Source organism: Electrona antarctica, assembly GCF_951216825.1.
Source record: "Electrona antarctica genome assembly, chromosome: 11".
Taxonomy (NCBI): Eukaryota; Metazoa; Chordata; class Actinopteri; order Myctophiformes; family Myctophidae; genus Electrona; species Electrona antarctica.
Genome location: NC_136792.1, coordinates 11,678,386 through 11,692,120, shown reverse-complemented (window position 1 = coordinate 11,692,120; position 13,735 = coordinate 11,678,386). Strand labels below are relative to the sequence as shown.

Here is a 13,735-nt window from a genome sequence, read left to right as displayed (position 1 = left end):
GATCTATCTAGACCTCACCATCACTGCCTTTAATCTGCCTCATTTCACCCTAGGCGCGCGCACACACACACACACACACACACACACACACACACACACACACACACACACACACACACACACACACACACACACACACACACACACACACACACACACACACACACACACACACACACACACACACAAAAGCTTCAACAATTTCCTGAGCAAGCTACAAGCATTCTGTGGCCACGGCCAAGGTCATTGACATGACTAAAAAATAACCGCTCTACAAGTTCACAACGTGTTGCAGATGTGACACGTTGTGATCTTATAGGCTATGTTTGGGCTACGCCAACGTTGTACAACAAAGTATAAGTCCACAGGCATAATTTACCCACACACACTGCCCTTGTTTATTATAATGCATCTAGATTCTAGACCAACCGTTTCTCGGAAATGTTCATTTGAGTGAATTGTAAGATAACCACACTGTAATGCACTGTGAAATACTTTGGAAATATTGTTAATTTTGGCGGGTGTCACAGTGGAAGGAGCTTTGCATTTGAGAGAGATGGAAGTCAAACTCATAATAATTCACACCAACATAATGGATGGTTGCTCATGTGAAACTGTCTTACCAGTGAAGTTATTGAAACTGGCTTTGAAACTGACAGTAACACAGCGACAGATGGAGGTAGTCAGAATCTGTGTGTGTGTGTGTGTGTGTGTGTGTGTGTGTGTGTGTGTGTGTGTGTGTGTGTGTGTGTGTGTGTGTGTGTGTGTGTGTGCGCGCGCAAACCTGTGGTTGGGGGAAATGCCTGCAATGTCCTAAATGCAGTTGCTTTAACAGACTGACTACATTCCTTATTCTGTCTCTCTCATACCCCTCATTCCAGTGTGTGTGTGTGTGTGTGTGTGTGTGTGTGTGTGTGTGTGTGTGTGTGTGTGTGTGTGTGTGTGTGTGTGTGTGTGTACAGTATGGACACAAAGGGGATATGTCTCTGATGACCAAATATGATATATGAAACAGAACTGCATTTCATTTGTGTGTGTGTGTGTGTGTGTGTGTGTGTGTGTGTGTGTGTGTGTGTGTGTGTGTGTGTGTGTGTGTGTGTGTGTGTGGTAATTCTGTACTACAGATTTATAAGTGCGTGACATCAGAACGGGCTCTTTATGAGCCAGATTTATCTCTGACAAACACATCAACTGCATCAAATTATAGTTCGCTGCACTTGGCGCTCGTTATGCCGTCTTAGGACATTACCACAAAGGAGGAAAATCCTCAGGAAAAAAAACATAATTCATATCATGTGTTATGGTTATGATGCAGCGCTGTTCTTGATTTGTCAACATGACCGAGTAACAGTAACCCCTGGAGAGTCAATTGAACTCTGAGTTAGAAGAACACGGAGGATTTTAACTGGACTATAGTGTTTCCTAAAGGATCGCCTAAAGCCACATTGTGAGCTATATTATCACTCAGCATTTATACGGGTCCAGAATTACTGTATTGTTTTGCGTACCTCTGCAAGCCGACAGCCATCTATCTGTCTTATTGTGACTGATTTATTGTAACTGTCTGCATCTGTTTCTAATTGTTTTAATTCATGTGTGTTTTTATTATTATTAATGGGGAGGAGAGTAAAGAGAGTGATGGTATTTTAAAGTATTATGGTTATTAACTGTGTTATGGGGGGGAACAAAGCATCCTATTATCATATTTCACTGTATCTCAACAACACTGTAAATGAAGCCAACTCCAATTTCGAAAACAAAGTTTGAATTGAAATTCATTATTACTTCCATTTTCATTGAGTAAGGTGTTGGAGATTGGTGGAAAAAGATTATTTCCGGGGAAGTGCTGATGCAGCGGGAGTCGCGCGGCCGCCCCTATAGACTCTCTGCATTAGGCCGTGACCAGGCTTTTCTCCCGGAGATGAGAAAGGCTGGGAACGAGGCTACTGAAGAGATGCTTGTCGGCAGCCATCGCTTTACAACGTCACATAGGACCATATTGCTGCCTTATGAGTCTGGGTATAAACAAACATTATGCAACAGAGGTGTGCAACTAGTGGCTGAATGTTGTTGTCCATTTCACCTTTAAGCTCTGATTCCTGTTGGCATGCAGTAGAAGATCACTCACTTTTCCACTTCTGATCACTAGCTAAATATAACTCATGGTCACAAATAAATACTAAATCCATGTTACCAGGCACACCGCCACCCCTTTCAAGGTTTGACGAGTTGTGCAGCTCTTTCTGAGATGCTGGAACCACCCAGTGTGGCACTAATAATTTGTACCACGTACATTCGTAGAAAGTCACTTGCTCATTCTGCCATTTGGTGGTACTGTAACTGAACCTCCTGGCCCTTTCAGCATGCAATACTTTATATTGACTTACAGCCACGTCACTGGAGGAGCAGGTTGTTTGCATTAATGAACGCCGGGTAAATGGTACATTTATATAGTGCCTTTATCCAAGGCGTTTTACACATTCACCCATTGACGCACATACAGTATTCACATACCGATGGCGGGGGAAACCATGCAAGGCACCAACCTGCACATCGGGAGCAATTAGGGGTTCAGCGTCTTTCTCAAGGACACTTCGACACTACTAACTCTGGGGGAGCCGGGGATCGAACTGGTAACCTCACGGTTCCCATCCAGCTGCTCTACCGGCCACACTACCCCTGAGCCACTGCCACCCCCGGGTATACCTATTTATTGATCCAGAGTGTCCATCCTGGGATGGGAGGTAGGGGTTCGATTCCCAGGCCGGGCCATAACAAAGAATATGAAAATTGGACCCGATGTCTCCCTGCTTGGCACTCGGCATCAAGGACTGGATTGGGGGTAAGCCTCCCTGCAACATACGGTACTAGTACTAGTACTAGTAGCCTCGGCCGGGAGGCAAACCTGGAAGCTATGGATCCGATTGGCGCGTACGTTACCAGTCGACTAAAGAGCCAGGCTCAATAGCAAATAGCAACAAAGCACCGTATAGCCTACAGTCGTCGTCCCCTACCTGGAAGTCAGGACTATGCTGCATTAGGTCTGTCGGTAACGCCGAGGAACGAACAGAGGAATCTATCCCACCGCTGCCACCAATGTAGCCTCTGCCGGGAGGCCAATCCGGACCTATGGATCCGATTGGCACGTACAGTACGTTACCAGTCGGCTGAAGAGCCAGGCTCGATAGCAAGCAGCCAGCAACGCAGCACCATATAGCCTATACTAGCATCATGTCTAGGGGGCGTACTTAATGGATATATTATCATCATATTACGGTAAGACAACGGCTACAACGTTATTCTCCTTAAAGTGGCCACTATTTTTTTAGGGTGCATTGTCCCTTTACCAGGTGCAAGTCTCCTCCTACACTGGAGGTCCAGCTGTCTTAGAGCAACTCTGCACTAGATATGATGTCATTCCCTGGGGTTCTCCGTCCCCGTGACCTCCGAGCACCTTTTCATATTGGCTGCGTCCTGCGTGAGTGTCTCCGTGTGGCCGTATATCCACTGTCAGCCTGTCCTCCTTGACACAAACCTTTCACTTTCTCACACTCGCTCAATCTCACACCAGTCCAGTCCATTTGTCACCTTACACTCCCTCACGCCTCACCTCCTTGTTTTTCTCGCAGCCTCAAAACACATGCACACACTGTCACACATAGGTTTGTATCACTTGTGATGTGTGTATTTTATATAATAATATGTTAGGAGCTTGAATGCCATTATAACATTGTTTTTTTGCCATTTTTAACGCTTACCCTAAAAGCATGACTTAATATATTTACTACATCTACTACTTACTATACAACTACATCAGGTATAACTCCAACCCTATAACACCTAAATGATAAATCCTACGCTTAACCCCAACCAGATCTTATTTTAGCCATTAAAAAACAACAATTTCACTTCTGACTAACCCTCAAATTCAATCAATATCAACTATAACACAATAATGCACACTCACAGTTTTTCCCCACTCTGCGGTCTCCAGAGGGGTGGGGAGGGGGACTACTCCTAACAGTATGTTAGCTTGTGAATATATTTCTTGGAAGCAGGTTGATTCTGTTGCAGGAACTGCTCTATCTGCAACCAATAGGCCAGTCAATCGAAGCTAAAAAGGGGCGTGACCCAAAATAAATTGCAATAATAATCGTTCAAGGTTTTCTATGATCCTTAGGGCCATCCAAATAACATATTTAAAATGGATTATTATCCATTGTTTGGATCATGGTAAATTCAGGGGTTGAACGTTGGGGTACCAAATCAAATGTCACATTTGAATTATGCTTCAAGTTGCTTGTGACACAATAGGGGTTATTCATGATTCTGAACCCATTCCAAGCATTAGTTGTGCATGAAAAACACTCCTTGGGTATTCAATTGTACCCCAACGTTCAACCCCTGAATTTACCATGATCCAAAATTTATATAATAATCCATTTTTAATATGATATTTGGATGACCCTAAGGATCATAAAAAACGATTACTATTGCAATATATTTTGGGTCAAATCGTAGATCGACTGGCCTACAACTACAACAGAGCCACAGACTGCTTAAAGCCACAGCAATAGATTCTCTAGGACGAGCCTGAGAAGATCCAGAAGAATCTCCACCAATAAATGCCCTCAGTCTCACTTGCTCTTCTCCGTCTTTAACACAGCATATCTTCTACTTGTCTGTTAAATCTATAATCGACAGTATGGAGAATAAGTGGAATGTGTGTGGAATCATGTGAAAGGACCATGGTTCATAGAGCATTGCATGGGGTATCACTGCCACCCAGTGGACAAACATAGTATTCCATGTTCTGGGTTATTATGGTAGGAATATAATAGTATGGTATTTATCATAGGATTTTATATATAACATTTTTGGAGATATTTGCCCACACGTTCCCTGCCAGACAAATGATAGACAAATTACTGAGAGTAAACATTTTAATGTTCCTTTAAAGGACCACTTCACCACTTTTCAACTTCTCTTCCTATAATTGGTCCTAACTAATGTTCATGATAAAATACCACCATTTTTTCCTACTCAGTCTGTGTCTCATAAGAAGGCTGTGGGCAGTTCAGAAACCCGTCCACCAGTGACATCATCGATGGTGAATCCAAGCAATAGAAACGGCAGGCTTTCTTTTCCTGAAAAGTTGCAATGCAAAAGTTGAAGCCATCGTTCTCACGATAATACAAATCTAAATATAGTTTAAAACAAATCTTGTTTAAAAACAAATCTGCCTAATGATGATGTCACTGGTGGACGGGTGTCCGAACTGCCCAAAGCCCTCCTATGAGACACAGACTGAGTAGGAAAAAATGGTGGTGTTTTATCATGAACATTAGTGAGGACCAATTATATGAAGAGATGTTGAAAAGTGGTGAAGTGGTCCTTTAACTCTCAGTTCAATACGAATAGACACAGTGATCACTCTGTGTGTGAAAGACTTCTTAAAGTACCAAATGTACCTCAAAGCTATTAGGCAATATAAACAAATCATGTTGTATAGGCCTACATGGAAAACTATGTAGTAGTAAAATTTTGCAAACTTACAATTTCCCTCTCTGGAAGATGTGTCTCTGAATGTGGTCCCACAGCCTCCCAGCTCTGAGCTGATTGATGTCCTTCTATCTCCTCACCCATGTCAAAAGAAGATACCTGTCAAAGATCAAAGAATACATGCCTTGTATCTTCCGTGGAATATTTTAAACCTCACCTGTTCCTCAGAGTTTCCCCAATTTCACTGGTAGGGCCTATAGTTTTGTTCGCTATAGTAGACCGTTTAAAAAAAGAAAGAAAAATGAATAAAACTTTATAATGTGTGTGGTAAAGACAGATACTGCCTTTCCCACCGTCGTGGATGGCTTGATTATAGGCTTAAAATAATTGATACAAATATTTGTGTAAATCTCTATGGGAAAAATGAAGGCAGATATTTCAGTGGGTCCAAAAAACCACGCCCACTGCTATGCTCTATAGATCGTCACAGTCCCCCCCCCCCCCCCCCCCCCCGACGACAGGCCCGGAAGAGAATTCCCCAGTCATTTTTCCCAAAGTATTTATTTAAAGACCATTAAGCCTCGGACAAAGCCAACTCTTGTTGTGACAAATCATGACAATAAACACAATGTTTTGGGCCGATCAAACAATTAGAAAGAATAAATATTAGGGCAGGGTACAACACTTTTTTGGTTTTTGTTTACTCTTATTCAATATTAATATTATGGAGTTTGGCGAGTCCCATATCCCAGTACACACGTTCCATCTCGGAGAAGGAGGATGCAGGAGGAGGAATGTGGTAACTAATAAGTGGTGTGCTACTGACAATGAAGCCAGACATTTTTCTACAAATAGAGGGTGTTTGTGAGGCAAGAAGAATGTCAAGATACAGAGAAGGGCAGAAGGAAGATACCAAGTCCATATACACTGTATGTCTGACATTTGAAAGAGAACTACCAGAGCGGATGTGCAGAGGAGTAAGCTGTGGAAAGGAGAAGTGTAACAAGGATTGTGTTTCAGAAGAACCAAAGCGTCTACACAAGGGAAAGTGTCTACGCAAGGGAATTGGCTTTGCAGGGTCGGCAGAGTGTCTGTCACACTCTGACCTAGTGTGGGTAGTGTTTGCCAAAAGGCACCGTTGAAATAGCAAAACTGGAAGAAATACTGGAGAAGTTGCCAGACAGAGTCCTTGGATGATGCAAAGATGAAGTGGCTTTTTTATTTAACTTTGTTACATAGAGCAGTCTCTGCATGCAGTCATCAAAATGAAGAACAGAACAAAAGTATTTACAATAATAACTGGTCAGCTTGGCCCCATGGGTCAAGTTCTCACCTCAACAGTCCTACTTCGACTGCCAGGCCTCCCTACTTAAATAGGCTAAGCCCATCCCTCTCTGGACCATACCATACCAAACCTGAAATGATTCCACAATTTAGCCAGTAAATTCAGAGTTACCTTGTTGCACCTTTCCATGCTCGGACACAGAGACAGACACATACATAGACATAGGGACACACATAGCTGCGTAATGGAGTGGAGGTACCACTCAAAAACACAGGAACTTATTAAAGGTTGTGCAGTGTGAACTGCCAGTGTCCTAAAAGGGAAGGAAACAAAGGTGAGCAGGATCAGAGTGGAAAAGGGAGTCACATACATGCCGAAGCTGTGAAGAGGATGGACGAGAAAGGGGAAAGAGTGAAAAGACTAAACGAAATGGATCGGATATGAAGAAAACAGATGAATTGTGCGGTTGAGATGCAGGGTAAATCTGAAATTATTAAAATGGCGTTGGAAGCAGCGAGGAGATTCCTCAACATAGTGTTATTAGTGTACATTCATGGTGAAGACTTGAATAATACATTGAGGGAAGGATTTGCACAAACCAATCAGACCACATGGGTCTGAGACTAATGAATGACGATAAAATAGTTTGGACAATAAATGTATGAGAGTTATGGGATGGGGTGACCGGTGAGCACAGAACACTAATAGCACTAAAGACTACAGTAATGCAACTACAGTATAAGGATGTCATGCCAATAAGTGTGGTCCAGGTCAGGGACCCTCGTGGTTCCTTAAGTCGGGGGGTTCCACATGGCCCCATTTTGGCTGTGTACAAATGGAACCCTATGGACACGAATGTAATTGAACAAAGCCCTGCCCTTTAGTATCATTGGTTAATGGTAACACCTGTCTGTGATGGAAGTAAGTAAGGAAGAGGCCCAATTTCTGTCCAATGTCGCGGCTGCTGTGCATAGACCCCATTGTGAGTTACTGTAGCCTATAGCCTACAGCCTATATCCTACTATAGCCTATAGCCTGTAGCCTACTTTAAATCTCAGTCACATAAAACTTTTTTTTAATCTTCCCCTCACCAGATTTTTTTGGGTTTCTGTTTCCCCAATGCATATTTGTTGAGTTTCACAGCTGTCTTAGCGTGTTGTACCAGAAATATAAGAAGTGAAGAAATGGACGAAGGAATAACACTCAAGTAAATAAACAATACACCAGGAGGCATCAGCTTAGTGTTGCTGGATCTCAGTACGACACACGTCACACCTGGTTATATACAGATCAGTTAACAAGCACTTCCGGTCTGGGGTTATTGTTACTTCACAATAAGAGTCCATCAATAATAAAATATATATACAATTCAGATCATAACTTCCAACAATATTGAAGTCCAAAATACCATAGCCCACTTGTCATGTAGCCTACAGTACAGAAAGACACCACTGCAATTAGGCTTATTGCTAAGAACATAAACGTATGCTAGTCTGTCAAGAGCTATATGATAATTATCCTAGTATGCTCCCTTTAGAGGGAGCGAGCTGGGAGGGAAGGGAAGAGTTGTGCTGCTTGTGCACATTAATTGTGCTGATAATAGCCTAACCTTACCTCTGGTCCATAGCTCTAAACGCATGACCAGAGCTAACCTATGATTATTTAAATGTCGTGAACGAAACCTACCTTTTTAAAAGTGCACAAGGAAGAGACTGTTCCTCTGCAACTCTACTACTTCTGTGCTGCTGTCATGTTACGGCGGTGTTTACTGCCAACATCGGGAACTGAACAAAGACTCCATGCCATACTGTCCTTGAGTTATTTTGCCACTCACCTCATTCCCCTCATCTGGTCCACCACCCTTCGTTCTCATTCTCCACACCTGCTGCTCGTTCCCTCATTGAGTACAGTAGCCCGTGTTGCCAGATGTGCAATAAAAACAAGCGCTGGCAATACAATAAAATGATATATATATATATATATATATATCTACTGTATTTATAATATATATATATATATAATTTCATATTATATGGGAGTCTGTGGAAAACAATGATGTGGGGGTCCTTAACTCCTTGACATGAAAATGTAGGCAGGTGTAATCAAAATGGAATTGGATTCAAATGCTGAGGCCCGTGTCCTCATGCCTCATGTATGTACTTGTGAAAAAAACGAAATCAAATATACAGTTAAAGTAAAAAATGGGGGAAACGTGTACTGTATGGAAATGCAGGGCTCCAGAGATTTAAAATGTATGGGGGTCTGTTTGTACAGCTGAGATTTAGAAAAAAACCTAATAATAATAACAGTCCTAAAAATCTAAAAGTGAATGATTTGGCTACATAAGTAACACAATGGATTTCTCTCAGTTTAAAGTTATTCAGTGAAGTCTTTGACTTTGTCCAGATCTCAGTTCAGCCCTTCCACTCCATCCCCCTGGTGGCCGTACATAGCCTACCTTACATGTGCCCTGTCAACAGTCACCCATCTTCATATACTTGGTCAGAGTTTGCATTTCAATAGCATCCTGGGTGGCATCTCATACAAAATGTCCTCAAAGAGGGCAATCATCTACCCTCTAAATTATAGAGGAAATAAATGAATTCTGATTAATCATGTTTTGTAACCATCCATGTTATTAAGGTAAATAAATAGATTTCAGAAATGTGTGGACGCCATCAAAAGAGGGTATGCACGTGACATCATCAAACCCGGAAGTTATGCAGGAATGCATGTTGCTTTGCCACTCGATGTGCCATTCACTTTAAGCATGCGCATACCCTCTATATAGCACAAGTGAAGATTTGCAATTTATTTGGCAAATCATTTCACTCTCGTCAAAGCTCATCTAAAATACAGCACAAAGAATAAAATAAAATTGACACTTGTTTATTTCTATCTGCAGCATAGCTAATGTTGATGGGACATGTTCCACAAAGATAATAGCCGTATAGGCTACAACAGTTAATAATACAACATTTGGTTCAGCTTAGCAGAAAGAAGAAATGTAAATAGACAGATGCAATGGAAAAATGCAAAATGTGGATGTGCTGATGTTTCTCATCCTCTATTGTCATAATGTTCACACTAAGCAGATGTATGTGTGCGCTCATGACGTTAATGTTCACACTAAGAAGATGTGTGTGTGCGCTCATGACGTTTTTTGTTACTTGAAGTGGTGAAACTCCTTTCACACTGACCACAAGGAAACAGTTTAAATCCAGTATGTACAACCTTGTGAACTTCTAAATTATTTAATTGGTTGAAAGCTTTACCACACACATCACATTGAAAGGGGTTCTCTCCAGTGTGAATTCTCTGATGCCTTTTAAGGCTGGACATGTCAGAGAAGTGTTGTCCACACTGGTCACACCCACATAGTTTCTCTCCAGTGTGAATTATCTGGTGGCTTTTAAGGGAGTGCTTTTGAGAGAAGTGTTGTCCACACTGATCACATCCATAGGGTTTCTCTCTTGTGTGGATTCTCTGGTGTGTTTTAAGGCTGTCCATTCTAGAGAAGTGTTGTCCACACTGATCACATCCATAAGGTTTCTCTCCGGTGTGAATTATCTGGTGCACTTTAAGGCTATCCAGCCTAGAGAACTGTTGTCCACACAGATCACATCCATAGGGTTTCTCTCTAGTGTGAATTGTCTGGTGCTTTTTAAGGCTGGACATTTCAGAAAAGTATTGTTCACACTGATCACATCCATATGGTTTCTCTCCAGTGTGGATTCTCTGGTGTCTGTTAAAGCTGGACATGTCAGAGAAGCGTTGTCCACACTGATCACACCCATGTGGTTTCACTGGTTTCTCTCCTGTGTGAATTCTCTGGTGGCTTTTAAGACTGGACATTTGAGAAAAGTGTTGTTCACACTGATCACATGCATATGGTTTATCTCTGGTGTGAATTCTATGGTGTCTTTTAAGACTGGACATTTGAGAAAAGTGTTGTTCACACTGATCACATGCATATGGTTTATCTCTGGTGTGAATTCTATGGTGTGTTCTAAGGCCGGACATTTGAGAGAAGTGTTGGTCACACTGATCACACCCATATGGTTTCTTTCCAGTGTGGATTATCTGGTGTCTTTTAAGGCTGGACATGTCAGAGAAGTGTTGTCCACACTGATCACACCCATGTGGTTTCTCTCCGGTATGAATTCTCTGGTGTCTTTTAAGTCTGGATATCATAGGGAAGTGTTTTCCGCACTGATCACAGCAGTGTTGTTTTTTTGTTTTTTTATCCACCTCTGGTAGGACAGGGGAGCCAGACTGATGATGAAACACTGGATAGGAGACAAAGGAAAGATCATGGTAAGATCAGGTGGACGTGGACGTTCAGTTGGGCATTAAGTAGTTAAAGGGATAGTTCACAATTTTAGAACTTAAGTTGTATGAAATACTTTCCTTTAATATAGTGGTTGCAACTGTATTAATTGATTGCCCGAGTCCCGTGGTGAGAGTTCTTCTCTGGTTCAATATTAAGTATAGTTTCCGGTCATTTTGTGGGGGGCACTGGGGCCACGCATTAAAGGTAAATTAATCCACAAAACTAGCGTCCTTTGTTAATGTTGACCTATTTCTAAAATATTAGCACAACTTTCGTTCAACTTTGACCCCTCTATCACATGGAACATTTTTTTGGGGCATAGTGATATGGACACAAAGAACATAGTTCTGTGTGATAGAGGGGTCAAAAATGAACGAAAGTTGCACTATATGGTAGAAATGGGTAAATACAAATGACGCTAGTTTTGTGAATTAATGTACTTTTAATGTGTGGCCCCTGTGCCCCCCACAACATGAACGGAACTACTTAATATTTCATCAAAACCAGAGCAGAACTCCCACCACGGGACTCGGGCAATCAATTAATACAGTTCCAACCACTATATTAATGTTAAGTATTTCATACAGCTCAAGTTAAAAAAATCTGAACTATCCCATTAATATCCCATTTGTTTGTGCATCCTAAAGACATAAAATCCTCAACATTTCGTAACTAAAACAATTACCGTAATAACTGTAGTACATTGCATTGCAAGTGGTTGCAATATAAAATCACTTGCATTCTATAGTGGGTTGATTGACTGTGGTGCAAAAGAGAAATGATCTCCATCTAATCTACAGGAAAGCTACAGGTCAAACAAAATGTAAGATTGAGAATAACATGAATATTGAGAATATTGTTAAGGGAGGTAGGAGGTAGTCAGAGAGTAACATACCAAGGTCTTTGGGTTCCTCCTTTTCAGCAGAAATGTCCCTGGTGGAGTCGAGAGAGTTCATCTTCACCTAAAGTCTGGAGTCCACAGTCAGATCTGATCAGAAATGACTGATATCCGGAGGAGTTGTGGAGAAATTACACAGAGCAACTCTTCTGGGTGTACCAAAACTCCTGTAGGGGCGTCAACATGAACATATGTGTCACGTGGTAGCGGCCGCCATATTTTCTGGCTTGTCTGGTTTGTTTACATTGTATTGAGCGACTATCCGACTATACGTTCTTTTTTTAAACTGACCTCACAATGGTGCAGACTTGCTCAGTAAATAAGTGCCACAGCAGGTCGCGTCGAGGAAATGAGCCAGAAAACGGAATTAGAGAGACAGCACCAAGGAACCCAGATTGACGAGTTTACAAAAATACGTAGAATGGCTTGGATCTCGGCTGTACGGCGCAGAGACATAACGTTCAACAAAGTATCTAAGCACAGCCGTGTTGGTTCATTTTCCTTGTCCTTGTAATGTATTTGGGCCCGACGTTCTTTCTATCCATCCTGGTATTGGTTCACTATGTTGTCGCCAAGAACGAGCTCAATATTTACAAAAACATACCACCGTCACTCTATTCTGAGTGATGTGGGCTAGAATTTAATGCCCACGAGAGGGCCGTCCCTAGCTTTTCAGACGCCGCCCCCCTCTTGGTGACGTACACGTTTTCACGGGCTCCACCCTTACCTCCTCCCCCAGACATGCTCCATGCAAACTTCTAGAAATAAAGTATTGCCAAAGGAATCAATCTATGACAAACATTGTTTTGTTAAAAAGTGCACTATAAGGGACATATAAAAAGGTTTCAACAATGAGTAGCTGAGTAATATTGAAGCAAATATTAACACAATATTAAAGCAGGAGTCACACTGTCACTGTCAAAGCAGGAGTCTGTAATCCTAAATAACATAATAGTGCATGTTTTAAAATGGACAAAGGAAACAAAGAACATCTTCACGATAATGCACAATACAGTACTCTCAAATACTAACACCAATTATTAAATCAAATGTCTCTGAAATGTCAAATCAAACAGTTGCATACTAGTGTAATGTTCATCAAAAGATAGATACATTTACCTTAATACAGCTCTTCATGTCTACAGTACACATATCACTCAGACATTTACTGTAGTATTCACAGATATGATTTCTGAAGGCTCAAAAGAAAGCAGGAGTAAGCTTGGAAGTAGCTGGATCTGCTTACAAAATGTGCTTCAAGCTAAACCGACTGCACTCACAAGGCATGGGTATTTGTAGCAACTCAAATGGAATACAGGTGTGCAAAACTAATTACACAGGAGTCACACATTAAATCAATTAGCAAATGCTCTGACTGACAGATGCCAGTGAGCCAACATTCACAAGGTAGTGTTAAAGTTGCAGAATACTACATCCACAACACAGGATTGATCCATGACTGACTTTGAAAAGTAAAACATAAACCTGTTATTTTTTTATTTTTTTGCAAATGTCACTGTTATCCATTCTGTATGCCCTGCTGTCATTTGCATGTTATATCTAAACACCAGTGACCTTAAAACCTTAAAGGAGTAGTTCACCCACAAAAACAACTTATGCTCTGTATAACCTAGCTGCTCCCATTTACATGTAAAACAAACAACTCTCTATTCATGGGCAATTGTGTGAATCGGTTATTCAACCACAGACAATGAGT

The 13,735-nt window shown here is 41.5% G+C and overlaps 1 long non-coding RNA gene across 1 annotated transcript; it reads right to left on the bottom strand.

The window, feature by feature from the left end:
* Window positions 1-9,536: 9,536 nt before the first annotated feature.
* On the bottom strand, window positions 9,537-13,270 carry LOC306932795. Its single transcript, XR_013791159.1, has 3 exons — window positions 13,138-13,270; window positions 12,016-12,185; window positions 9,537-11,076 (listed from the first exon to the last, which is right to left on the bottom strand). It is a non-coding gene; the product is annotated as an uncharacterized lncRNA (long non-coding RNA).
* Window positions 13,271-13,735: the final 465 nt, after the last annotated feature.